Source organism: Camelus ferus, chromosome X (assembly GCF_009834535.1).
Source record: "Camelus ferus isolate YT-003-E chromosome X, BCGSAC_Cfer_1.0, whole genome shotgun sequence".
In the NCBI taxonomy this organism is placed as follows: domain Eukaryota; kingdom Metazoa; phylum Chordata; class Mammalia; order Artiodactyla; family Camelidae; genus Camelus; species Camelus ferus.
Window position 1 is genome coordinate 9,794,305 of NC_045732.1, and position 25,566 is coordinate 9,819,870.

At 40.6% G+C, this 25,566-nt stretch overlaps 1 long non-coding RNA gene across 1 annotated transcript; it reads right to left on the bottom strand.

Annotated features, from left to right (window-relative positions):
* Positions 1 to 10,155: 10,155 nt before the first annotated feature.
* Positions 10,156 to 17,891, bottom strand: LOC116662070. The gene is made up of 3 exons (XR_004318064.1): positions 17,882 to 17,891; positions 11,291 to 11,298; positions 10,156 to 10,232 (listed from the first exon to the last, which is right to left on the bottom strand). It is a non-coding gene; the product is annotated as an uncharacterized LOC116662070 (long non-coding RNA).
* Between the last annotated feature and the right edge of the window lie 7,675 nt (positions 17,892 to 25,566).

Here is a 25,566-nt window from a genome sequence, read left to right on the forward strand (position 1 = left end):
TCTTCAAATTATTGCCTCGACTTGGATTTACAAACAGATACTTAAAGTACAGGGTTGGGGGGGGGTCCCAAATCACCAGCTTTCAGCGTGAACATCCAAGGAGCTCGTGATCATCACATTTTTTTCCTAGCCAATACCTTGTTTTCTCCATATATGAATTAAGCACTTGCTTGTGTCCTTCTGTGTGTTTGCTGTTGATACACTGTGGTCTTGTCACTTCCTAATCAGTGTCCACTCAGTACATTTAAGCTTCACCTTTTCTGTGTTCAGTCAGCTAGACGACTGATGCACTACACAAATATACGAATTTTGCTCATAAAACTATAAAATTATGAACAGGCAGTAATGGCTTAATGGAATTTCTCCCTCTGTTTCAGTGTTTCACTGAAGAACTCCATGTTTTCTTTCGAGAGTATGGCTGGCTGCTAAATGCAGTGCAGGAGTGAAAGGGGAGTTTGGCCACTTCCCTGACCACAAATTACATTGCCTCAGCGGCTGGCTCCTCTCCTTGTTGGGCTGACTCTAAGCGAGAGATTTTAGGGTGAAGGAAAGTCTGGATCTGGGCTCTGAAAAAGTAAGTGGGGGAAGAAGATAATAGATGGGTTCATGGCACAATGAACATCAAAGGTCATCGGGGATCAAACATTTGCCCTGTATGGATATGAAATATCAAAGTCATGTATTCACGTTAGATTCTGTTTTTTGGAGGTTTCAGTTCCTTTCTTGGCCCCACTATATAAAAGTAATTGTAATTAAAGAGAGAATATTTGGGAAGCATTAGAACAGGTGGAGATGTTTAACCTAGAAAAAAGACACCTGTATTTTTTCCTTTTTATTGAAGTATGGTTGATATGTTACATACTATTTCATATGTGTTACAGTTGTACAATATGGTGATTCACAATTTTTAAGTTTATACTCCATTTATAGTTGTTATAAAATAGTGGCTGTGTTCCGTGGCTGTGCAGCATATCCTTGTAGCTTATTTTATGCATAATAGTTTCGTGCTTCTTAATGCCTTACCTGTGTATCGCCCGTCACGTCTTCCTTCTCTCCCCTGGTAACCACTAGTTTGTTCTCTGTACCTGTGCGTCTGCTACTTTGAGAAAAAAGACCTTACCTTGCTGTTGAAACATCTGACAATCATACGGTGGAAGGAATGAAGTCCCCCTTTTGAAACCTCGAGGGCAGTTGTACATCTCGTGGGCGAAAGTCACCAGGGGGCAGAAATAAGAAAAAAAAAAAAAGCATTAAAGTAAGAAAAATTATATATTAAATATACAGATTCTAAGCATAATACTGTTTTGGAAAGAGCATTGATGAATATGGTTAGAGTTTATATTCAGTTTCCCAAAAATATTGGAGTTATTTTCATGATTGTGTTTCTAATGCCTTTTACAGTGTCTGCTGCTTAAGAAATGTTCAGTGAGTCCTTCTATCATTATTCTTGAGGTTATACTCTTATCATTAATTCAGAGTCTTCCCGGGCAGACACAGAGCACATGTCACTTGTTCACTTCATTATCAGTAGTACTAAGCATTTTCCTGATATAGAAGAGAGTCAGTTAACATTTGTTAAGTAATAAATAAAAAGGAAACAATGAAAGCAATGTCCCCATTATCGTCTGGTGGTCAAAAAAAGATAAAAAGACATTGGAACCCATGTAGACAAAACAGGATGTGAATTAGATTAGGAACCACTGTGAAACAATCACTGACATTGAGCAATACTTGTAGTCCCAATGGACCTTTGTGTCAATCAAAGGAGGCATGTTGCCAGCTTACACTGTGTGCTGGAAAATGGAGACATTGGCAAAGATGTCAACTGGGTCCCTCAAGAGAGGACCAGGTGCTTCTATTTAGATTGGTCCTGGACTCCAAGACACACATGGGTGACTTAGGAGAACAGAGTCTTAGGGCAACTTACGGTGTGTCATGTTAATCTGACAATATTACGGAAACCCTTTCTGCTTTAATCAAATTACTTGTCATATAGAATGCGTTTCCTTCAATAACAGGGGTGCCCTGGAGCAATGACTATTTGATAAACAAACATTCTGGGGATGGGTACATCAGTCTGCAGACTGTACTGGATGTGAGTAAGCTAGTCTGCAGACTTCACTGGGAGTAAGTAAGCTAGTCTGTCGGCACCCTCGGGCATGGAAGCCAGTCTGTGAACTTCCCAGGAGTCTGTAGACTCCACTGGATGTGCGTAAGTTAGTCTGTGGACTTTTTCCATGGAAATGAATTTATCTATGTGTGGAAAATGGACATATGTACACGGATAAGTGTAAGGATGAGTCAGCATTGTTGGGGACAAGCACCTGAAGACAAATGTCAGCCGTGTTATCCACCGAGAAAGAGTTTGAATCTGTTTACCGTGCATTCTGATACTCATAGGCACCAACAAAAGAAAAAGGGGGGGAAAAAAAAAAGAAAAACAGAACAGCCCTATCACCAGTGCTTACTCGCGTTTAAGCACCCTCCTAATTGCAAATAATATTACTAACAGCAATAACTAATAATATTAAGTCATCAGAAGAAGTCCTTTGGCAGATGGAGTCGTGGATAAATTTTTCTCAATAATGAGTGACTGGGTAGAGAACGGTTCTTAGGACATCAGATGACTGATAGTGTTGGAGGTTTAGGAAGAATTTTAGCAAATCAAATTAGATGGTTTTAAATAAGTATACTGTTACTTCAAAGGTTTTAATAGAGGACTAAAGCAAATTTTAAAAATTGCCGGCTGCTCTGAGGCAGGTATTCCTCCAGTTTAGGTTTTCTAGTATATAGAATATCTTGATTAATACATTGATAGTGTTGATTACAACTAGACAACAAATACTGGATTCAGACATTTAAAAGCCACGCATTTGAAACTTTTTCTTACTTTTCAAAAGTGAAAAATTTTCGTAGTTTGGAATTAGACTTTCATTATAACATGTCAGTATTGCTTTTTTTTTTTTTTTTAGCTTTTTGGTAGTTAATTGTTTTCTCTGACTAATAAATGTGAAGAAACTATATTTAGATCATGTCACTTTCAAGAAAAGTCTGACTATGTATTTCCTATCTTCACAAATCCTTCTGAGTAATTAAGTGTGTTCCTTGACAAAGGCTTGTTGAAATGACAAGTTGTTTACACCTCTGTTTTGGATGCGTGTTGTCAGTGGCATTTTAGTCTCCCCGGTTTGTGTGTTTTGAGATGTGCTAATTGTGTGAGAAACCAGGCCTGCCCAGTCTGTTAACCACAGGCAGGGATAATTCAGATGGCAGAGAGTTTGTAATGGAGTTGAATGAGTGCTTTGGTTTCTGTAATGCTACATGCTCAGCTCTCTATTAAACAGAAATTATTATTCCATGTATGTACTGCAGAAAAATGGAAGTTGTTTAAAAGACAGTATACCTATTATACGCTGGAATTAGGAGTCTTTTATGGCATTAAAATACCCAGGGAGGGAGAGGATCCAAATTACTAGACGTATTTCATGGCGGCACTGAGCCCTGACAGATCAATTTAGTACTTTTGAATATCATTAATGTGAGCATTTCTTATGCAACTTAAGGCTCTCATATTTAACATGGGGACACAGTCAAGATGTGGGCTTGGAAAGATAGATAAGAGACACCATTAAGGTTCAGGAATAGAAGAAATTACACTGGGTAGTCAAATAGTGTGGAATTTTCTAGAACTTTCTCCATTTTTAAGATGAGCAGATCCTGAAGATGGAGTGAAAGTTTCTCCATGTGATGGGGATAATTGTTTCAGAGCTCATACGTATATATTTTATCCAGTATGTATGCAGAAGTTAGAGACACTGTTCATCTCTATTTCCAATCACCTTTTCCTCAGTTTCTTTCCTGGGAAGAATAGAGGTTGCAACACACAGCAACGTGGAAATCCGTTGAGGAAGAATTGACTCTACCTATTAAGCATGTAGTCCTAAAATAAAAAATATTCGCTTTTCTCTCTTTTCCTTTGGAACATGAACAAAATCTACAACTTTTTAGAACCACATATGCTTTCTTAAATAAAAAGACACAAAAGACATTTCATTATGTCCAAATTGATCATAATCATCACCATAAAGTAAATAAATCTCATGATCATTCTGATCTCCAATATTTTCTACTGCAAAGAATGAGTTTCTTAATCATGTTCCAGATCTTTGGTCTTGTAGTAACAGAAAAGACACAATCATAGGGGATTTGACTTAAGAAACTCTTGATTAGTTCTATTACAAATAATAATAATAAGGTAGAAATTTCAAATACATTTGATTTCATGTTATTGGTATCTTTTATTTTAAATGACATCTATCATTTTATTTCTAGTTTCACAAGCATATCCTTGCAGACAACTAGAAATACATAAAAATGTAAGGTAAAAAATAGCAATTACCCACAATGCCCAGAACCCAGAGATAACCACAATTAGCATTTTGATGCATTTCCCCTTAGTGTCTACAAATTTTTAAAAAATAATTGAAGTGTAAGTTAATCCAACACTATGTTAGTTCCAAGTGCACAATATAGCGATTCAGTATTTCTATATGTTACAAAATACAACACAACAAGTCTGCATACCATCACTCACCATACAAAGATATTAGACTGTAATTGACTATGTGTCTCATGGTGTACGTTTCCTCCCTGTGACTTATTTCTTTTATAACTGGAAGTTTGTACCTGTTAATCTCCCTCACCTATTTCACTCATCCCTTTACCTGCACTCTGGCAACCACTTGTTTGTTCTCTGTTTCTGTATGTATATTTACGTTTTGTTATGTTTGTTCATATATGTATTTATAATGAATGTGTAGATAATGAGATGTTAGTAACAGTTATACACCACATCTTCTTTATCCATTCATTTACCAGTGGGCACTTAGGTTTCTTCCATACCTTGGCTATTGTAAATAATGCTGCAGTAAGCATAGAGGAGTATGTATCTTTTCAAATTAGTGTTTTGTTTTCTTCAGAAAAACACCCAGAAGTGTAACTGCTGGATTGTGTGGGCACAATTTCTAGCTTTTTAAGAATCATCCATAGTGTTTTCCACAGCGACTGCACTAATTTACATTCCCACCAACCGTGTACAAGGGTTCCCTTTTCTCCACATCCTTCCAGCTTTTGTGGTTTGTTGCCTTTTTGATGATAGCCATTCTGACAGGTGTGAGGTGGTATCTCATTATGATTTTGATTTGCATTTCCCTCATGATTAGTGATGTTGAGAATCTTTTCATGTGCCTGTTGTCCATCTGTGCATCTTCTTTGGAAAAAATGTCTGTTCAGATCCTCTGTCCATTTTTTTAATTGGGTTTTTTTTTAATGTTTAGTTGTTTGCATTCTTTATATATTTTGGATATTAACCTGTTATTGGACATATCATGTGCAAAATCTTCTCCCATTTAGTAGGTTGTTTTTTCGTTTTGTTGATTGTTTCCTTCCCTATACAAAAGATTTTTAGTTTGGTGTTGTCTTGTTTATTTTTGCTTCTATTTCTCTTGCCTGGAAGATATATCCAAAAATATTGCAAAGATCAGTGCTGAAGAGTTTACTGCCTGTGTTTTCTTCTAGAAGGTTGGTGGTGTCAAGTCTGACATTTAACTCTAATGTGTTTTCAGTTTACTATTGTATACGGTGTGAGAAAGTAGTCCAGTTGGACTGTTTTGCATGTTAGCTGTCCACTTTTCTCAGCACCATTTATTGAAAAGGTTGTCTTTTCCCAGTTGTATATTTGTGCCTCCTTTATCATAGACGAATTGACCATTTAAGTGTGGGTTCACTTCTGGGGTCTCTATTCTGTTGGATTAATCTGTGTGTGTCTGGTTTTGTGCCAGTACCATACTGTTTTGATTACTGTAGCTTTATAGTATTATTTCAAATCAGAGTGTTTGATACCTACAACTTGGTTTTCCTTTCTCAAGATTGTTTTGGCTATTTGGGGTCTCTTGTGTCTCCATATAAATTTTAGAATTATTTGTTCTAGTTCTGTGAAAATTGCCATTGGTATTTTGATAGCGGTTGCATTGAAGCTGTGGATTTGTACTATGGTCATTTTAATAATAAGAATCCTTCGAATCCATGAGCATGGTATGCCCTTCCATTTTATTTAGGTTGTCTTCAGTTTCCTTCATTATCAATATCTTTAAATTGAAATAAGATTGTATTTATAAAAGGAGATCGAGGTGTGAAACCGTAACTGGCCTCTCAAACATATGAAATTACAGGTAATGTGTGGATTAGTTAAATTTGGGAAGGTGATTTCTGCTGGATTTTATTTTGCCTGGAATTTGTCGTTCTCAATCACATAGTTTGTTATATGTGCTTTAGACATCCTTGTGTATACAGGAATTTAAGATTTCTATCACAGAATAACTATATTATTCTTTATTTAATGATTCCTATTTTGAAACAGTTTTATTGTGGAGCCATATTTGATAGGTCCTGTCTTTAATAATGGTCGTGATGAGAATTTTTTTTATTGGAATGAGACAAATGAGAAACACCACCCACCCCGCCCTGCGCTTACATTTGCCTATCTCCATAAATATGTGGAGCTGTGGATTTTGTTACCAATGTGGATGTGTAGAAGGGAAACCCTCTTGCTTTTAGCAAACTTAGGCAAAAATTATGATAGAAGAAATTCTGTGTGAATAACCAAATGGCAGTTTATTAGGTCCACCCCACATGTGAATCACTTCACCTCCTATTCACCTATCCTAGTCACTGTTGTGAGAGTTTACATCTCATGTTCCTTCTCCAAATATTTCTGGAGTCAGTGAGATTAGAAGGAAATGAAGGGAACTGCTGAGAGGGACCCAACTTCAAGGAGGAGATTCCACAAAGAGTTTTTTTTTTTTTGTCTCTTTGTCTTTATGCTGCCCCCATTTACAGGGGGAGGCAATGCTATATGTACTGATGAGGTATGTAATGAGGCCATCTCAGTTTCCATAAATTTGAGATCTAGTTAAAAAGAGGCTCATTAAATTGGTGAATTCAGATTACTTTTCTCAGTTTATGTTCCCTCAGAAGTGCTGAACTAGTAAAATAATACTCCATATACAGTGGAACCACTAATATGTATTATAGGTTTATATTATATAAATATGTGATCGTGAGAATATGATTATAGAAGTAAATATATCTATGCAGTGTATATATATCATGTGTATATTATGCATATATATTATATTTCTGTACGTTTGTGACATGATTTTATATATCCAAATATATATGTGTGTGTGTGTGTGTGTGTGTATATATATATATATATATATATATATATATATATATGTATATATCTAAATATCCCTGTCCCTGAATTTTATGGTTCCTGTAGTATTAATATTTGTTCCATATATCTCAGTACAGTGGACATCTTCCTCCTTTTCTTACCTTTCTTGTGTTCCCTCTCTCTTTCCAGAAGTTTAAGTTACAATTTGACTGGCTGCAAGTCCTAAAATACCATGATATTTAAACCCACTCATTTTAAAAGAGTCAAAAAGAGCTTGTAGAACTTATTTTTGAAATATAATATTGAGGAACAATGATAGATTTTGTCACTCAGTAGCAAGAATTAAATTAAACCAAGCCATTGTTTCACTGTAATGGCAATATGTTCACAGATTAATTTCACTCTTTGGACTTAGGGGTGAAAGTCTGAAGCTTTCTCCTCATCTTCTACCTGGTTGCCCCGTATAATATATGTCGTAATTTGATGGTGTGAGAAGTTTACAGCACACCCTTCTAAACTGCAGGCTATATGTATTCTTAGCAGTTCACAGAAAAATTATATGTATGTTCCCTAGAAAGAAAGCATTAGTGCATTTTTTTTTGTTGTTGTTATTTGTTTTTAACATAGGCAGTTCATCTTCAGGTATAGAACAAGAATTTTCCTTCCATGGCAGGTTTGTATTTGACAGAATTTGAAGTAACCGTTATCTTAGTGAAAGGCATCCAATTAAATTCTACCTGTTTTGTTGATTTCACCCCCAGGGGTTTCTTTATTTCCCATAGCTTTTCTAAGAGTAGGGGTGTGGGCATCAGATAGCTCCTGAAATCCTATCTAAATGGGAAGAGCTGAAGGTAAGCTTGGGGTTTGCTTTGGTTTTCTTTCTTGGAGACTACCGGATGCCAGGTTGGGCCCTGAGCTTCCCTAAGAGCCACGAAGTAATGCATTCTGAAACATGAGGGTAAACTACATCTTGCCGTGAGGAGCCAAGATGTCAGGTGATCCAGAGAAACACCTGCTCCATGAAGGGTGTTATGGGATCAGATCACAGGCATTATTCAGTAATGACTGAGGACTGGGCCATCAGCTTCAGTTCCTCCAGCCGTGTTACAAGACCTTTAGAAGACGTTTTACTGGGACAGGTCTCCATGTTGCTCAGGGCAGATCCATGAAATGTTCCTGTCTTTTGTCTTCTACTAGATTATAACATCCTAGACTTATTTGGGGAACAAAAGATTCTTATAAAGCAGCATTGTTTATCTAAAAGATTTATAGAGATAAACAAAGAATGGAAGGATCCTGTAACTCATGTGTGCTACATTTAGCTAATTTGTACCGTGGTGCAGGGACTGTACGTGCTGGTCTATGCTTTATAATACTTATGCCCAGTGTGTAAGAAATGAGTCTGCTCAGGTTGAAAAGATAACTGCATTTGACCAATTGACATCCTCCTTTGTAAACTTTTCCTTCCCCAATTGCTAATAAAAGTTTAGGAGACTTTTTAGAATTTAAGGGTTTTTTTTCCTGTTGTTATCATCTTTTGTAGCAGTTGTATTTCAAACGATTTTGATGTTTTTATTATACACATGTGATATATGAAGGAAAAAAAGATCTTAATGCTGTTTTCTCTATTTCCTGAAAAATGCCATAGGTTGCTCATGAAGGGGCGTTTGGTCGTAATAACTTTTTAGTGTGGAACATAATTACATGATGATTGCATGAGGTGTTCATTTCTGTCACAGTAAGGGGACGTGTGTCCTCACTGTGTCCTCAATTTAACTGAAATCTCATGATTTCATGTTTTGAACAAACACCGACTTAATGTCTGGCATTTGTCCCCGTCCCCCACTGGTAGTCACTGCCTGGCAGCCGGGATTATTAACACATCTGCTGATGGCCAGAGGAAGATATTAAGTGAAATCTTGACTTCACAATGGTGAGAATTACTCAGAGGGCAGCAGCATTTTCCTATCACTTTTAAAATATTTATTAAAGTAAATAAATAATCTCCTGAAGCCCAGTGCTTTCTTTTTTATCACAACCACCCAGGTTCTTTTTACTGCTCTCAGCGTACACACAAGAATCAATCCTTGGGGCAAGACTTCGGTGTTGACTTATTACTAAACTCATTAATGAGAGAGGAACTGAGGTGCACAATTACCTGAAAATGTGTGCCTGCAATGCCCCTGAATCCTGAGAGCTCTTTGAGTATTTCTTCCTGTGCTGATGGGAAGAATCGGCCGAATTAAATGACACATCTGGGTGAGTTGTTAGCAAACACCCGTCATGCATGCGTACCCCGTGTGATCGAACGGATGGGGACAAAGGTGACAGATGCTGATTCTGTAAGAGCACGGAATAGGCGCATCTCCTGTTAGCACATGCACAGAAGGCGGTGAAATAAGCCCAGTGCATTCAGTGGGATCCTTATATTTGCTCTAAACAAATGGCGTATGATTGTTACCAGGTCCAAACTTGTCCTGCTCGCCACTCGACAAGCCAGTAAATTGGGAGACAGGGTGCTGGGACAAGGAATGATGGCTTTATTCGGAAAGCCAGCAGACCCAGAAGGTGGCAGACTAACATCCTGGAGAACCATCTTCCCCAAGTCAGAATTCAGGCTCCTTTTATGCTATAAAGGGGAGGGGGTGTGGTTGGTTGTTGCAAACTTCTTGGTGTAGGAATTCTTTATTCTTGGAATCCTTTGTTCTTGCAGCTGTCCGTGTGGGTCAGGTCATGGTGCCTCTATAAAATCTCTAACAAAACAAATTTTATTTTCTATTCTGCAAATTGTTACCTTTATACGAATGGAAAAGTGTAAATACCCTTAAAGGTCAGAGCCTTGGGAATGGGCTCTCCTTGTCCTTTATGGAAATATTTTAGGCTAAAAGCAACATTCTTTTGCAAAAGGTGCAGGACCAGCAAAACTAAGCCTAGAGAACAGCACAGGGCTAAAGCCAAAGGAACAGATCTAATACGGAGTCAGGTTTGTTCTTTTCTATTACAGTGATGCCTTCACTTGTGTATATTCACTGCCACATTTGGCATCTGCTGTATGTAGGGTTGAGCTTTGCAGCTTCGTGTGAAATAACACTTGAAAAATGTTTTGTGCACCTACAGAGCTTGTGTCTACCCTCAGGGCATGGATGGCATCCTGCCTGGGATCTTGCGCGTAAGCTTCCCTTTCTGAGCCCTCCTTCTTCCTCCAGGGGCTTGCGCGGGGCTGGTGAGGCTAAGACCAGCCATCACTTACACAGAGGAGTGAGAAGCCTTGGGCTTTTGGGTCCTTACCTCTTGATCTAACTATTCCCTTTCCTCCTCGGTGCCTGTCATTCTGCCCCTCCATCAGGAAGCTGAGCGTCCTCCAGTTCTGCCTCCGCTCTGTCTGAGACCTTCCCTGGCACATGCAGCTCCGTCTCCACACTCTCACAACTGCCAGTCTCGCAGCACTGCCTCTTGAAATGCTGCTTCACATGAAAGCCAGTATTTGCAGCCATGCATTCACGAGAGTTCCCCTGGCTGTCTGCCTGGAACCGAGTCCACGTGCTGGTAACTGCTTGTGCACCTAAGTTACCCTAATTCCCTGTGCTTTTCTTCACGCTGGTCATCCTGGGGATAGACCACATCCTCATTGCGGTGCCCGGTGTGAGAATTCACAGTTTAAGGGCTGATGTCTGCTGTTTCCATGAAGGACAGCTGTGTAGTCCAGCACAGATAATTGTCGATATTTAATAAAGGCCGTGATAGCCTTTGAAACGTATAGGATTGATTTGGTTTATTTCCCGATACACACCACTATATGTAAGATAGATAAACAACAGGTTTCTTCTGTATAACACAGGAACTAAACTCAGTGTCTTACAGTAATCTATAATGTATGAAATAATAGGAAAAGGAATGTATGTATGCATATGTACAACTGAAACACGATGCTGTACACTGGAAATTGACACAACATTGTGAACTGACTACACCTTGAACTAAAAAAAAATTATTTAAAAGAATCCTTTTAAGCTAATAAATGACCCAGATACAGAGTGCCCCAAGTAAACACACACACATACCTTATTAATGTGACATCAATGTGTATTATTAAATTAAACGATTATTATTTAGTCATTGTGAACAGAAAATAACCTCTAAAGTCACAGGGGTCCAAAACGTGTGCCAAGGAGTAGCTTTTGCCCAGCTGGCATCAGAAAAGCACACGGTGAGGTATCGGCATGGGTTGCAGTGATTGGATTGACACACATTCTGCAGGTCGTTTCCAGATGCTTCTCACACGTGATTCTGCTGAGAATTCATGTGATAGCAGGGCGAGGAGGGCAGGCTTTCTGCTCAGCACTTTTGGGGCTTGGCCAAGACCCCGGAGAACAGTCCCCGTGAGGACCAGGACCTGGTTTCCTCCAGAACGTTTTCCCCACTCATCAAGCCTCACGAGGCTGTAATCCTGTGTCTGGACCTGCGTGTGAATCACTCGAGCTCTGGACACATCTTTACACACCTGTTCAGTGCTGGTGACACACCTCAGATGGACACATTATGAAAACGTTGTCAAAGCACTGAATCATTTCCACACCTGTCAGGACGTCCATTTAGCTGAGGCCCTGGAGAAAAACTCTGATTCCAAAGCTCCACCCCAGTGGGTCATGCAGTCAGATACTCGAGCAGTATCAGAAATCCCCATTGGGGAACAGGACCAGGGTCATATTCGGGAGGTGACTGTGGCTTCACTCAACCTGTTGTCGCAACCACCCTCTCCATCCGTATTGCCTCTTACCTCTTTGCTGATCCAATCTCTATGATAAGAACCTTGGCTGAAATGATGGGAAGGGTATTCCAGGCTTCCAGTTATTTTGTGCAGGAGAATGCAGCTGGGCAGCCCTCCCCTGGGAAAGACTGAGGAGCATCCCCAGTTAGCTAATACCCTCTACCTCTGCTCATTTTTTTTTTTTTTACAAGAAAACGTGAAATACAGCACATGATTAATTTCTGAAGCAGAAAAAAAAAATGGAAGAGACTTCAAAGGTTGGATCTGTTTTATACAGACTGTCTCTAAAAGTATTTAAATAGGCACAGGTCGAGTCTCAGTCTCTGTAATGTCCTAATGCTTTTGAATATTTCATAATCAGTGCCGATCATTAGTTAATCAATTAAATGATTGGGAATGATAGTCAGAAAGCTGACACACTGTTCATGGTCCCCTCTGCTCTTGACCTACTTGTTAAAATATGTTTGTGTCAGAAATCTGACCCCTGACTCTGCATTCATAAGACCATCCTTCAAGGTATGTGTGTGTGTACGTGCGTTCGCACACCAACACACACATATCCAAAGTAGATGGTCATTGATTTATTCATAGGTTTTTACTCATGGAGAGCTATGACCAAACAGTTCGAATCAGCATCAAAGGCACTCTTATAAAATTCTTTAAAATGACATTAATGAAGCTCCCTAATAATTACCATTTTCCATTCTTTCGATTTTAGCTTCTATAGTTCTGGGGGACAAATATGCTTTTCCCTTCAGTTGTTTTATACATATATCTGATTTCTGTGCCTCAGTAAAAACACCAGCAGAGTTTTTCTTTTTTCGCCTTCTGTGAAGAATTTTTGCAGAGCTACTAAGGAAACATAGAAAATAAAGGCTAAGATATTGTACAGAATAAAATTCATAAAAAGCTCTTGGCTAGTATTTCTCCAGGTAGCATCAGCTGCAACTTTCTGCAGAGGGCTGAGTTTCCTCTGATGATTCAGTGGTGCTAACCACCCTCCAGTGTAGTTCTGCGGATGTAGGATGGCTTACTTTTCAAGTAGGTCATGAAACACACCATTTATAAAGCACTTAGCTCCGCTGCCTATGCAAAGAATAACATGTTGCAACACAGAGAAGCCTTTCTTAAGGAGTTTGATGTTTAAAGCATCACAGTGCAAAGATTCCTGCTCACAGATCTGCCTTGCAGAATTCATGGTTTACATTAAAGAACAACTGCAAGGAGCAGCACTACAGAAATTGCCAGATCTGGGGGACTCCTGCTGTCCTGTCACAATGTTTCTGATAATAGAACTAAATACAGAGCTGGCTAGTTTCTATGCTGTGTCTCAGAGTCAATTATCAACACTAGGTGAACAGTGAAGAGGTTTCAACATATATTCGCCCATGACTCATCCATGAAGTGTATTGCACAGTGAATTTTATACTGTACTAGTAAATAGCAGATTTCTCAGGCATGATTTTGAGTAACAGCCTCCACACGGGTTTCTCAACATGGGCACTATCTACATTTGGGGCTGGATAACACTTTCCTGAGGGGCTGTGCTGTGCATTGCAAGATGTTCAACAGCATCCCTGGCCTCTACCTTTTCCATATCAGTAACCTACCATCCCCACCTACACTGTGATAATTCAAAATGTCTCCAGACGTTGCCAGCTGGGTACCGGGTGACAGAATTGCCCTTGTTGGGGGATTCACTGTAATTTTCAATTTGCTGATTATTAAATTAGTATGTTAAAGCTTTCCAGGAGATTCCAACTGCAGCCAAGTTTCAAATCAGTGGTCCACAACCCAGCACTGACATCACTTGGGAGCTTGTTGGAAATGCAGACTCAGACCTGCCTACAGAATCAGAATCTGCATTCTACCAAGACCCCAGGGGATTCCCGTGCAGGATCAAGTTTAAGAAGTGCTGCCCACTCTTTTCTGAGAAATCTCTGTGTAACTCTCAAATCCTACTCAAGGGGCAGTCCAAGCAAACAGAGGAAAGGACTGTGCCCTGCTGCCCTCACAGTAGGTTCAGTTGGACAACATACATGGCCTGGGGGTGAGGGTGGGGCAGAATCCATTGCAAGGTCAAGGGCAAATCAGATTTTCTGTTACCATAAAGGGGTCAAGAGATTTCTGTTACCATAAAGGGGTCAAGAGATTGTACTGGTTCTTGTTGGAAGTCAACAAGGAGAGGACATCTGGGTAAAGCTGAGTGAGTGAAATGGCCAGTGGTGATGGAGAAACTCCACCTGGAAATCTCAGTCCTCTTTCTTCTTTTCTGTTCTTCCTAGCCCTGGTTTACAAATATTTCTTTGCCTCCAGCCCTGGTCATACAGTGAGTCAGCAATTCTTGACTTAGCCTGAGAGCGTTTCTCTCCTGGCAACCTGTGATATGCAGCAAACATATGAGAATCTGTTTTATTTTAATGAAGTTCAGTGGGAAGGGCTTGTAAAATAATGGTAGTACACCATGCCAGTACATTCATAATGAACATTCCGTAACCACACGTTGTTTGTTGGATGAACTCTTCTGAGAGAAAGTTTGCTAAACTGAATATATTTTCCCCACTGTGTGTTTTTGCCTCTTTTGTCATAGATTGACCATAAGAACGTTGGTTTATTTCTATTCCATTGATCTGTGTCTGTTTTTGTGCCAGTACCATGCTGTTTTGATTACTGTAGCCTTGCAGTATAGTCTGAAGCGAAGAAGCATGATTCCTCCAGTTCTGTTCTTTCTCCAGATAGTTTTGGCTTTGTGAGGTCTTTAGTGTTTCCATACAAATTTTAAAATTAATTATTCTGGTTCTGTAAAAAATGCCATTGATATTTTGATACAGATTGCATTGAATCTGTGGGTTGCCTTGGGTAGTATGGTCATTTTAACAATATTAATTTCTGCAGTCCATGAATGTGGTATATCTTTCCATCTATTTGTGTCATCTTTGTTTCTTTTATCAGTGTCTGTCTTACAGTTTTCTAAATACAGTTCTTTTACCTCAAGTTTATTCCTAGGTATTTTATTCTTTTTGATACAGTGATAAATGGGATTTTCCCCTTAATTTCGCTTTCTGAAAGTTTGTTGTGTATAGAAATGCAACACACTTCTGTACGTTAACTTAGTATCCAGGAACTTTACCGAATTCATCGATGAGGTGCATTTTAGGTTTTTTTAATTAGCAGAAGTACAGATTTGAATAACTTGATTGTGGCTGCCCTCAGAACCTTGCCACAGTTGGTGTGACTTTTGTGGAACTACATAAGGTCTCTATACCTTTACTTTTTTATCCATAAAATGAAGATGACTATTATAGTGCGGGGACCGTGGTATTCTTTTTTTTTAATTAACAGGACCCTTTATATACAAAGCTCAGTGCATTGCCTGGCAAATTATTCCCATCAACATATGTCAATTGTCATTGTTTCTGTTGTTTCCATTTTATGTCAACGTCAAGTCCATGTGAGAGAAGGTAATTTTGTGGCCCTTGCTTTGTATTTTGCTATATTTTCTGTCTCATTATTATGATATATAATCAGTAATATTTAACTATTATGTATTACTATGTCTGCATACTTCATAAACTTTATAAAGATGATTTAATGGAAATATTGAAAACAGATCCATTGATCCATGACTATGTCGAAGGTTCTGGCTTGAATGGATGTATGGAGACGGAACTCTTCATTAAGAAGGCCTACATCAAAAGCACATCTGTACAATTCACTTTTTATTAGACTGAGAATTTTTCTGTATTTTTAAATGTTATTCAGATCACCTCACCTATTGAAGTTATTAACTCCATCTAAATCCTTCATAACTGTTACATGCTAGTTTGCCCCCTGGAAATTTGTTATTGGAAGGATAAGGTCATTACACTGCTGTTCAGTATCATGGCATTTTTTTTTTGGTCTCTGGTCAACTAGATTTTTATAGTCAGCGTTTTAGCAATAACTGCACCATCTCAGTTCAAATCTATTTTGAATATTCTTAATATATTCTTGATATGGTCAATGAGAAAGTTATACTTCTTTTTCTAAAGATTTGTTTTTAAACAAAGCTACTGTAGAAAGTGATTCAATTAGATATAAAGGTATGAACTCTCCTTGCTGTTTGTAAGCACCCCTGAGTGAATCAGTTGAGTCATCGGGAAACAATGTTCATCAAACTGAAATCTGATGGAGCAGCGCTTGGTGAAAACACCATCACATTCATCATTGGGCACTTTGTGGACAACAGTTCCCATGGAGTCTGTCTGTCTTGGATGTGCCTTGAGAGTTAGGTGCTGTCTACCTTTTGTTCCAGACCATCTTTTCAAGGATGTTGGAATAGTGAACAGTGCTGGAAAGACAGAGAATCAGTGTCTTCCTTCAAAGCACAGGGCAAGAATGTCTGCTGCCTGTTATGAAAGATTCAGGTCCCTTTAGCTTAGGATTCCTCTCCTGTAATGCAACCCACAGCTGGTTGGGCACCCGTCCCAGCCCATGTGCTTCACCCATGGGCCGTGGGGGCAAGTACAAGTGATAAAACCATGGTGGTGCTCCTGCTCCTGCTCCTGGCTGTGTTATGAACACTGATCCATCTTTTGTTTATCACCTTGCAGTCTTTTTTCTCCTGCAAACGTCCATGAAGCGGTAGCCTGCTATCTTGATGACTTGCAAGTAGGCAAAATCTCCTTCACAGTTCTTGATGTGTGCTGGTGTCAGCATCCTTAGGTCCTGAGGTATAAATGCTTCTGTGGCACTTGTGGGTAAACAGTCTTAGAATTTAAAAGCTCTACCTTGTCACAAAGTGTCTTTGTTCCTATGCAAAGATTTTCAAGTCTTCTCAACCCATGTAGGGTCATACTTGTATTTTTAGTTCTAACCATCCCTGATCAGTTTTTGGGTTCCTTGCACAAAATTGTATGTTTCTATATATTCATACACAGAAATATAGACATATAAATATGTATGTATATATACATGTATACATACATGGTAATTTGCAAAGGCTAGAGATTTCTTTTCTTCTGAATGCTAATTAAAACAGCAGTTCTTAATCTTAGCCTTACACTATCCTTGAAAGAGGGGGACTTTTAAAAAAAATCCCAATGCCTCCCTAGACCAGCTAGGTCAAAATCTCTTTATTAAATTTCCTAATGCAATTTTAAAATGTGTCACAATCTGAGATTCACTGGACTAAAGTTGCAAAATGGGATGCCCTTGCCATGTCTCTGTTCATTGTTTCTTAAACTTTACGGTGCAAACAAATCAGCTCAGGAGCCTGTGAGCATTCAGACTCTTCCTTTGGCAGGTTGGGAGTAGGCGCTGATGGTCTGCACTTACAGCAGGCTCACGGTTGAAGCCTTTGCTCCTGTTCCAAGGTGAAAACTTCGAGAAGCAAGGTCATAGAGGGTATTCCTGCCAAAGAAAGCAAAAGCAAAACAATAGAAACAGAACTTAAGCCAAGCATCAAGTATTTCAGTGAATAAGATGTAGACCTTTCTCTTCAAGCGACCTTTTTGGGTAATATTTGTAAGCTAAAGAGTGAGGTCTCAGAGAAAGAGCAATATAGCTGTGCCAGGGAAGCAGGAAACTCCCTGTTCACTCAATGCACTGGTCTTTACCACGCAAGTCAGTGTCTGGAAGAGAATAAAGCTCACCCAGTTCAAAAATCTGAATCAACTGAAGCGCCCCTGCCTTGCCTTAGCATTATGTGCCTGACAGAGACCCTTCCTCTAGAAGAAGATTTCTTTCTCAAGCACATTCTTGGTCACCACCAGGTTGTCCCTGCGCTCCTGTACTGATAGCATGCCGTCCTGCAGAGACAAATGTTTCCGGTGAATTGCACCGTGACAGTCGCACCACGTGGGTCGTTACCGGTTGTCTTATTATGGTTTGAAAACAGAACAGTGGAAACAGAGGGACGAGTATGAGCTCATGAAGTGCCTTCCTTTGGTGACGATGTTGGGGGGTCGGTTTACCCTAAACAGTGAGATGAGTTTTAAAAGGCAAAGAAAACATTGAGCCACCCAAATGAGAATGGGCTGTGGCTCAAATCCTGCCCTTAAGCTCACTCACACTCACACATACATTCAAGTTCACATCTGGCTAGAGGGGAAAATTGAGTTGCTATTGTTAGATAAATAAACTGAGAAACCAGGCTGATGGCCATGGGCTCCCTGCACAGTCTCGTTGTTTTTCAAGAGCTGGCAGGTATGTGCACCGTGAAACAGCATCTCTCCTGTGGGCCAGAAAGGCCCTGGGGAACAGAGGGCAATGGAGGAGATACACAGCAGTTGTTAGAGAAAACCCCACAGGAAGCAGAGATGGAAGCCCAGGTGCAGCCTTGGGTAGGGGTGTGCCAGAGCACAGGGGATCAGTAATCAAGGCAGCATATTAACACAGAAACATGCAAGCCTGTGTCCCCATGGGCAGGGTGGGGGGGCTTGGAATGCAGCAGTGTCAGAGGACGTGCTGTTCAGAAGATAGACGGACACACTGCAAGCCGTTGGGGTCACACTGTGCATTCTGGGCGTCTGAAAGTTCCAGACGCCTGTTAACCTGAAGGATGGTGCGCCCCGTTAGGACTGAGATCGCTGGAGAGCTGGGTGACTTGGTGTGATGGAGGTGGGAGGGAATGCAGGAAACGTTTCCGAACAAAAAATCACCAGAGACCTTAAGCACAGCCATAAACAGTTGAAGGCTACTTTCTGGGACTCACAGAGTATAAGAGTCTGACTCGCTGAAAAATTGAAAAAAGAAACTGAAATGAATTAATATTTTAATATATGTTTATACATATACATTTCAGTATATTCCGAATGCTTGTGTATATGAATGCGTATATGTAAGCCTGTAACTGTATGAGCATATACACATCTTCATGTACACATGCACACATATTTCCTTCTGTATACATACTTACAGGCATACACATACCAGGTGTTTTTACATGTGCAACGTCTGAATTTTCACAAAATCCTGTGTAACACCCCATTTATAGATCTGAGGCAACAGGCTCTTGAGAATTCATACAATTTATAAGCTGTCACTCAGCTAGTGAGCGACATAGCTGGCAATCAACCCCAAAATTGTTTCAGAAAATATATTAAGTTAACTTACCCATACATATCCGCTACTTTATTAGAACAAGAATGGGTTCTAAACTGTATGATTGTAAGCCTGTAGTTAATGCACAAAAGGAAGTGGGGTTTTAAAAAGGAAGAAAAAGAAAGTGTCAGTCGGCCGTATTTGTACCAGATGATGGTGCTTCCTGACAGAGAAATTGCCTCTTGTCCAGAACTGGATGTGTGATGTGAATTTGTCACTCATCCTGCAGGCGGTGCCGAAAGTTAGATACAACAGTTCTCAGTTCCCTCGGGGGCACCTGAGGCCGGGAGAGGTTTCAGTGCCCCTGGTCGTGCAGGTAGCATGTGGCCAAGCGCCCTCCCCTGCTGCTCCCTAGAGGGTGTGTGTCCTGCCTTCTTCCTCACTCTGCGGTTTGACATCCCTGCACCCTTCCTTCCAAAGAATGCACCTGTTCCTGTCCCCCACTGGCCTTGCCCTGCCTTAGTTCATTCCCGGTCTCCATCCCCATCTCCCGGTCTGCACATGGATTCTGACAGGTGTTTCTCAGGGGCAGCTACTGCTCCCCTTTCCCCTTGAGTCACCCTAACTGATTTTTGCAAGGACACAATTGGTTTTGGACCCCACACTCATCCCTCTTCTCCAAAGGGCTGGCGGTCCCAGAGCCTCTGTCATGATCAGAGTGAGCTGCCTGGACGCAGCCTCCTCGCTTCCGGCCAGCAACGTGGCGCCACTCAGAGGAGTTACCGTAGGAAGGAAGACGTGCTGCCTGCGGCAGGCTGGAGCCTTTGCACTGTTTAGATGTTATTAAGTAGACAGTTCATCCAGCTGGGAGCCCCAGGCCTCCCTGCACCGCCCTCTGCTTGACGGACTCAGAAAGGATCTCTGACTTTCTATCCGGCAGTTTTCTCGTTCATTTTTCTTTTTATCAGACTAATGCTGGGCTGACTTGGAAAGTGGTCTGTCATTCTGTTAGTGATCCTTTTGTGCTCCTGGACAAAACATCCATGCCCAGCAGTCCCTGAATTGAGCTATGGCAGCTGATCAGAATAGGAGACTCCCCGGGGGCCTGAAAATGGAGCAGATAACAGCTTCCTAAGGTGGGTCCTGCAGCAAGCAAGTTCACCTCAACTCAGCTAATCCAAGCCCATTTGAGAGTTGCCGCTGGGGGGCTTTGCGCTACAGGTGTGAGGAACAGCATGGGATATCATTTACTGCCCCAGCTGATACGTACTGCTGTGACGCGGCCCCGTTATTAAATATAAGTACGAGTGGAGAAGGAATGAGGATGAAATTGGTCAGAAACTTGAGGGGTGTTTTTCCATGTGGTGACTCGCTTTGCAGTCTTCCTAAGCAAAATCTGAGTTGCGAGGACATTATTTTTGTTTTCAGTAATCTCTGTTTCCCAGGGTACTTGAGTCATAAATGACAACAGCCACACTGGCCAAATAACGCGTCTTCGGTGGTATCGTGAGGACTTCTGCCCTTGTCTTGGCCCTTTTAGGCTGCTGTAATGAAATTCCATAGACTGGGTGGCTTACTGGCAACAGAAACTCACGTCTCACTGTTCTGGAAGCTGGAAGACCAGCATCAAGACCATGGCAGATCTGGTGTTTGGTGGGAGGTTGCTTCCTGGTTCCTGGACAGCCGTCTCCCTGTCCTCACATGGTGGGAGGGGTGAGGGAGCTCTCTGGGGCCTCTTCTACAGGGGCACTACTCCCATTCTGAGGGCTCCACCCTCATGACCTAACTACGTCCTGACGGCCCCCACTTCCCAGTCCCATCCCATTGGGGAAATGTTTCAAGATATGAATTTTGGGGAGTCATACACATGCATTCTGTAGCCGTCCCTAAGGCTGGGTTGGCATCTTGAAGGAGAATGTGATGCAGTGGAAGTCACAGACAGACAGGAAATGCAATAGGAAGTCTGCCCCTCTGTCCCAGTGGACTGTGAGGAAGCCAGGGAAGGCAGAGAGAGAGTGATCAGAAACCAGCATCCTCACCCCCTCCCCGACCCCAACTGTTTTAGAATGGAGCTACATAAACATTGAGATGGTACGAAAATGTCCTGCAATGTTGGAGCCATCTGTCTGGTCTGTGCTGGGAACATGAGAAGCTCCCAGAGAAAGCCAATCCTCTGTTTCCTTTTTTTTTTTTTTTTTTTAATTGAGGTATACTCAATTTACAGTGTTGTGTTCATTTCTGCTGTACAGCATGATTCAGTTTTATGTATATATTTATTTCTTTTTATATTCTTGTTCAATGTAGGTTATTAACAGATACTGACTATGGTTCTCTGTACTATCCAGCAGGACCTTATTGTTTATCTGTTTTATGTATCGTAGTGTGTATCTGCAAATCTCAAACTCCCAGTTTATCCGTCCCCACCTCCTACCCCCCTGGTAACCATAAATTTGTTTTCTATGTCTGTGAGTCTGTCTCTGTTTTGTAAATAAGTTCGTTTGTGTCATTTTTTCTTTAGACTCCACATATAAGTGAAATCATAAGGTATCTTTCATTCTCTTTCTGACTGACTTCACATGGTATGATCATCTCCAGGTCCATCCATGTTGCTGCAAATGGCATTATTTTATTCTTCTTTATGGCTGTGTGGTATTCCATTGTATACACATTTTCTTCATCCAATCACCTGTCGATGGACATTCAGATTTTTTCCATGTCTTGGCTATTGTAAATAGTGCTACCATGAACCCTGGGGTGCATGTATCTTTTTGAATTAGAGTTCCTTCCAGATATGTGTCCAGAAGTGCATATATAATAGGGTAATTTTATTTTTTAGGTTTTTAAGGAATCTCCATACTATATCCTATAATGGCTGCACCAAGCTACATTCCCACCAACAGTGTAGGAGGGCTCCCTTTTCTCCACACCCTCTCCAGCAGCTACCATTTTTGGACATTTTAATGAGGGCCAGAAAGCCAATTCTTGGAATGGCTTATGTTCTCTGATGGTCTGGGAAGGGCAGGGAGATACTGTCTGAGGCATATGTCTTGAGAAGATGGGGGCGAGGCTTGTGGCTTTCCTGAGACTTTGTGTGACATGTAGGGGATGTGAAACTTTACATAACCTTGAATGAGGAATTATAGATGTCCTGAGAAGGCCTGAGGGCCAACAGGCTGGGGAGAGGACAGGAAGGTTGCCATGTACAGACTTGGAGACCAGGGACACATGGCTGGGACTATGGGCTCCCGGGTACATCCTCCCTGAAGGTTAGACAGGACAGATCTCCCTGAGTCCAGGAACAGGACCACACAGGACCTTCTCAAGCAGGGAAGAGTGAGGATTCAGGGCTTCCATGTGGCTCTAAGGCCCCCTCACCCCAGCTCAGAGAGATCATGGTAGTTTGCTTGCACACATGGTTGTCATCTGAGAGAGAAACATGGGGCCATGGATTTGGCAAGGTGGAGCATTGACCATGAGACCAAGACATTCAAGAGACTAAACTGAAGAAACGGTCCTGGTCTTAACTGATGGGTTGAAAGTTTGCGATCATCTCCCGCTCTTCATGAGGAGAGAAACTCTTGATTTACTTTCCAACCAACACAGGAGATGTTTTCTTTGCACATCTGAGAACAGCATGAGCACCTTCTCCAATGGAGAAGACCAAAGTGGGATGTAGGTTCCCAGTCTCAGCCTGAGATGACGCAGGCATCCTAAGTGGGGACCAACACGTTGCTTTTTCCATAGAGCCGGGAACGGAAAGCTGGCATTGAGGTCATGCTTCTGTGAGAGCTTGGAGAGACTTCAACGTTTGGTTGGATTCTTCGGTTCCAGCGGAAGAAAGGTGACCCTCACTCGAGGTGCCCACAGGAATGGTTCCTTCTGGGCCGAGAACTGAGGTGTAAGTCCCCTCCCGTTAGCTCTGTCTTCCAGCCAGCGCCAGGCACCGCCGCTCCCATGCCGCCTTTGTGATCGAAACGCTGCAGTGCTAAGTAGCAGAATGAGCACTGAAGGTTGCATTATTAAAACCATATTTTTGCTGGAGTTTTATCAAAATGAAATTGTCTGGCTCCTATTGGTCTTAGGAGAGATCTGGCTAGTTTTAAAATATCACAATTACAGAGCTTTGAAAACACAGTCATTTCTGTATGATTATATATGTATCAGCAGAGCTTACACACTGATTTCTTTCCTGAGGTGACCTTTAAAAATGCATAGCTTGGATTCAGAAATAATCTTTTGCAACACATCTCCAAGTATCTAGCATAAACACTCGATGCTCTGGGAGCTACTTTCCATTTCCCTAATGGTTTACTTGCTAAAGGAGTCTTAGCTACCCTCCACATCAGAGTGAAACAAAGGCCCCTTGTTTTCTCAGACCCATACTGGGGAAATACTGCATTTTAACCACATCCCATTTAGAAGGGGAGTCAGAAAGGCCATGTGCAATTTTAACTTTAAATCATTTTTAGGTGCGCACAGGACTGATGCAAATGCCTTAGTATTATTGTTCATTCATCAAAACCTAATTCTTTGGAGGAACTCTGGGTCAAGTTCACAAACTCAATTTACAGAACTGTTCAGTGGCACCCAGAGAGCATCTTTGCTAAGTTAGAAACTTGGAAATCTGAAACTTGGAAATTCTGGAAGAATGAGTAAGGTGTTCACTCTTCATGGGATGTGCTTTTACGTGTGGAATGAGATTGTTTCAATCATATGCACACGTGAGCTTATTCAAGCCAAAGGTAACTCAATAGCCCAGTAAATACGACAGGCAATACAGTCTACCTGTATAATATCAGGGGTTTTTTTTTTTTGGTTTTTGTTTGTTTGTTTTGAAGGATTAGGTCGCAAAGGCATGTGGCCAGTATTTTTATTGTTGTTGAGGTTTTGTTTCCTTGTTCGGTTGTATTACAGTTTGACTGCACATATACATTATATTGCATGTAAATACACATAGACGATATACAGCACTCTTTTTAGTTACATATATGTCCTGATCATTGTTTCTAAGAACAGATTAGAGCTTTAGCTTTTAAACTGACATAGTTATCAAAGGAATAAAGCCAATCCCCAAATAAGAATCAACAGAATGCAGTAATCCAGTCATAAAGGACAGTCAAATGTTCTTACACATATTCAAGAAGTCAGTCATGTAAGTTATAAATAATAAGTTGTTCATTTGTGTCCTTTTTTTTTTAAGATTCCACATATAAGTGAGATCGTATCATCTTTGTCTTTCCGGCCCACATGTGGCCCGTATTTTTTTATGGGGAGTCAACATTTTAAGTATTAAAATTGTATGTGATCAGTCTATATTCACACAACAAATTTTTTTTTTTACGAAGTACACTAAAATATTTAAAAACAACATATTATCCAAGAGATTATTATTCAAAAGAAGACATACCAGTGTCCAGACAGCCCATCAGTGATTCATCTGTTCATAATAAATTTCCCTGGAATGGCACAGATTTCAAATGGGATGTGAAGTAGGAGTTCTAAAAACATTATCCCTAATATTAAGCTCTAACAAAACAGCACAGAAATGAATTATTTTATATATCTATATAAAGATTTGTTCACATTTGTCATTTTAAAAAAGCTTGAGGTCTTTAACGTTAGTATTCATGGAACACTTTACTCTTATACCTTGTAAGTCAAAGACAAGGAGAAAATGAGTGCCTTTGCCAGATGTGACTTTGCCATGCCTAGGTGACGACAGGTTCACACAACAAATTATTGATTCAAATTCATATATGTAATTGATACAAACTAATAAGTTGTTCAAATAATGACTGAGTAAATAAATGGGGGAGAAAGTAAAATCTTCTGTTCAGAACAATTCCAAGTAATTTATGTAGTTCCTGTGCCCTCAGTCCAGAAATAGCTCGTCACTCCCTAAGTGTGACTTGCTTCCGAGGAGGACAGTGTGGAAGGAGGTGGAAACAGTAACTTTACCATGGAGAAACCTGACAGCCATGACCTCAGCCAGGTAACCAGGTCATTATCGGAGAGGGGGAGATTTCCGCCTCAACCCGTCTTGAATTCTTGTGGCTGGACTAATGATACAATTGACACACAATAGATTAACGGGAAAAAAAATTCATTTCAATTTGCGCACAAGAAGTTCTCAGAGAAATGGGATCTAAGAAGTGGCCAAAGCAGGCAACTTTTACACTTTTTAGACAAGGAAACAATGCATTTGTAATTGATAGAACTAAGAAACTTGGGTTTTGGGTGCTCAGTTGGTGAGGAATTTAAACAGAATTTGGGCTTGGGGCAGTAAACTAAAGAAGTGACAATGTTTGTTTATACAGATTTCTTGGGCCCGAGTTCCCTATCTCTGGAGATAAGGGTGTCTTACTTCCAGATGCAAGGAGGGCACCTTTATCTCCTGCTTTCAGTCAGACAGAGAGGAGGATTCATGACCCCTCTTGTATTGGTTCTTTTAATAAAGTAACTTTAATACAAAATACTTAGTATGCCATCATGGCATGTTTTGGGATGACAGGTGGGCCACCCCAACGTCATCAACAGT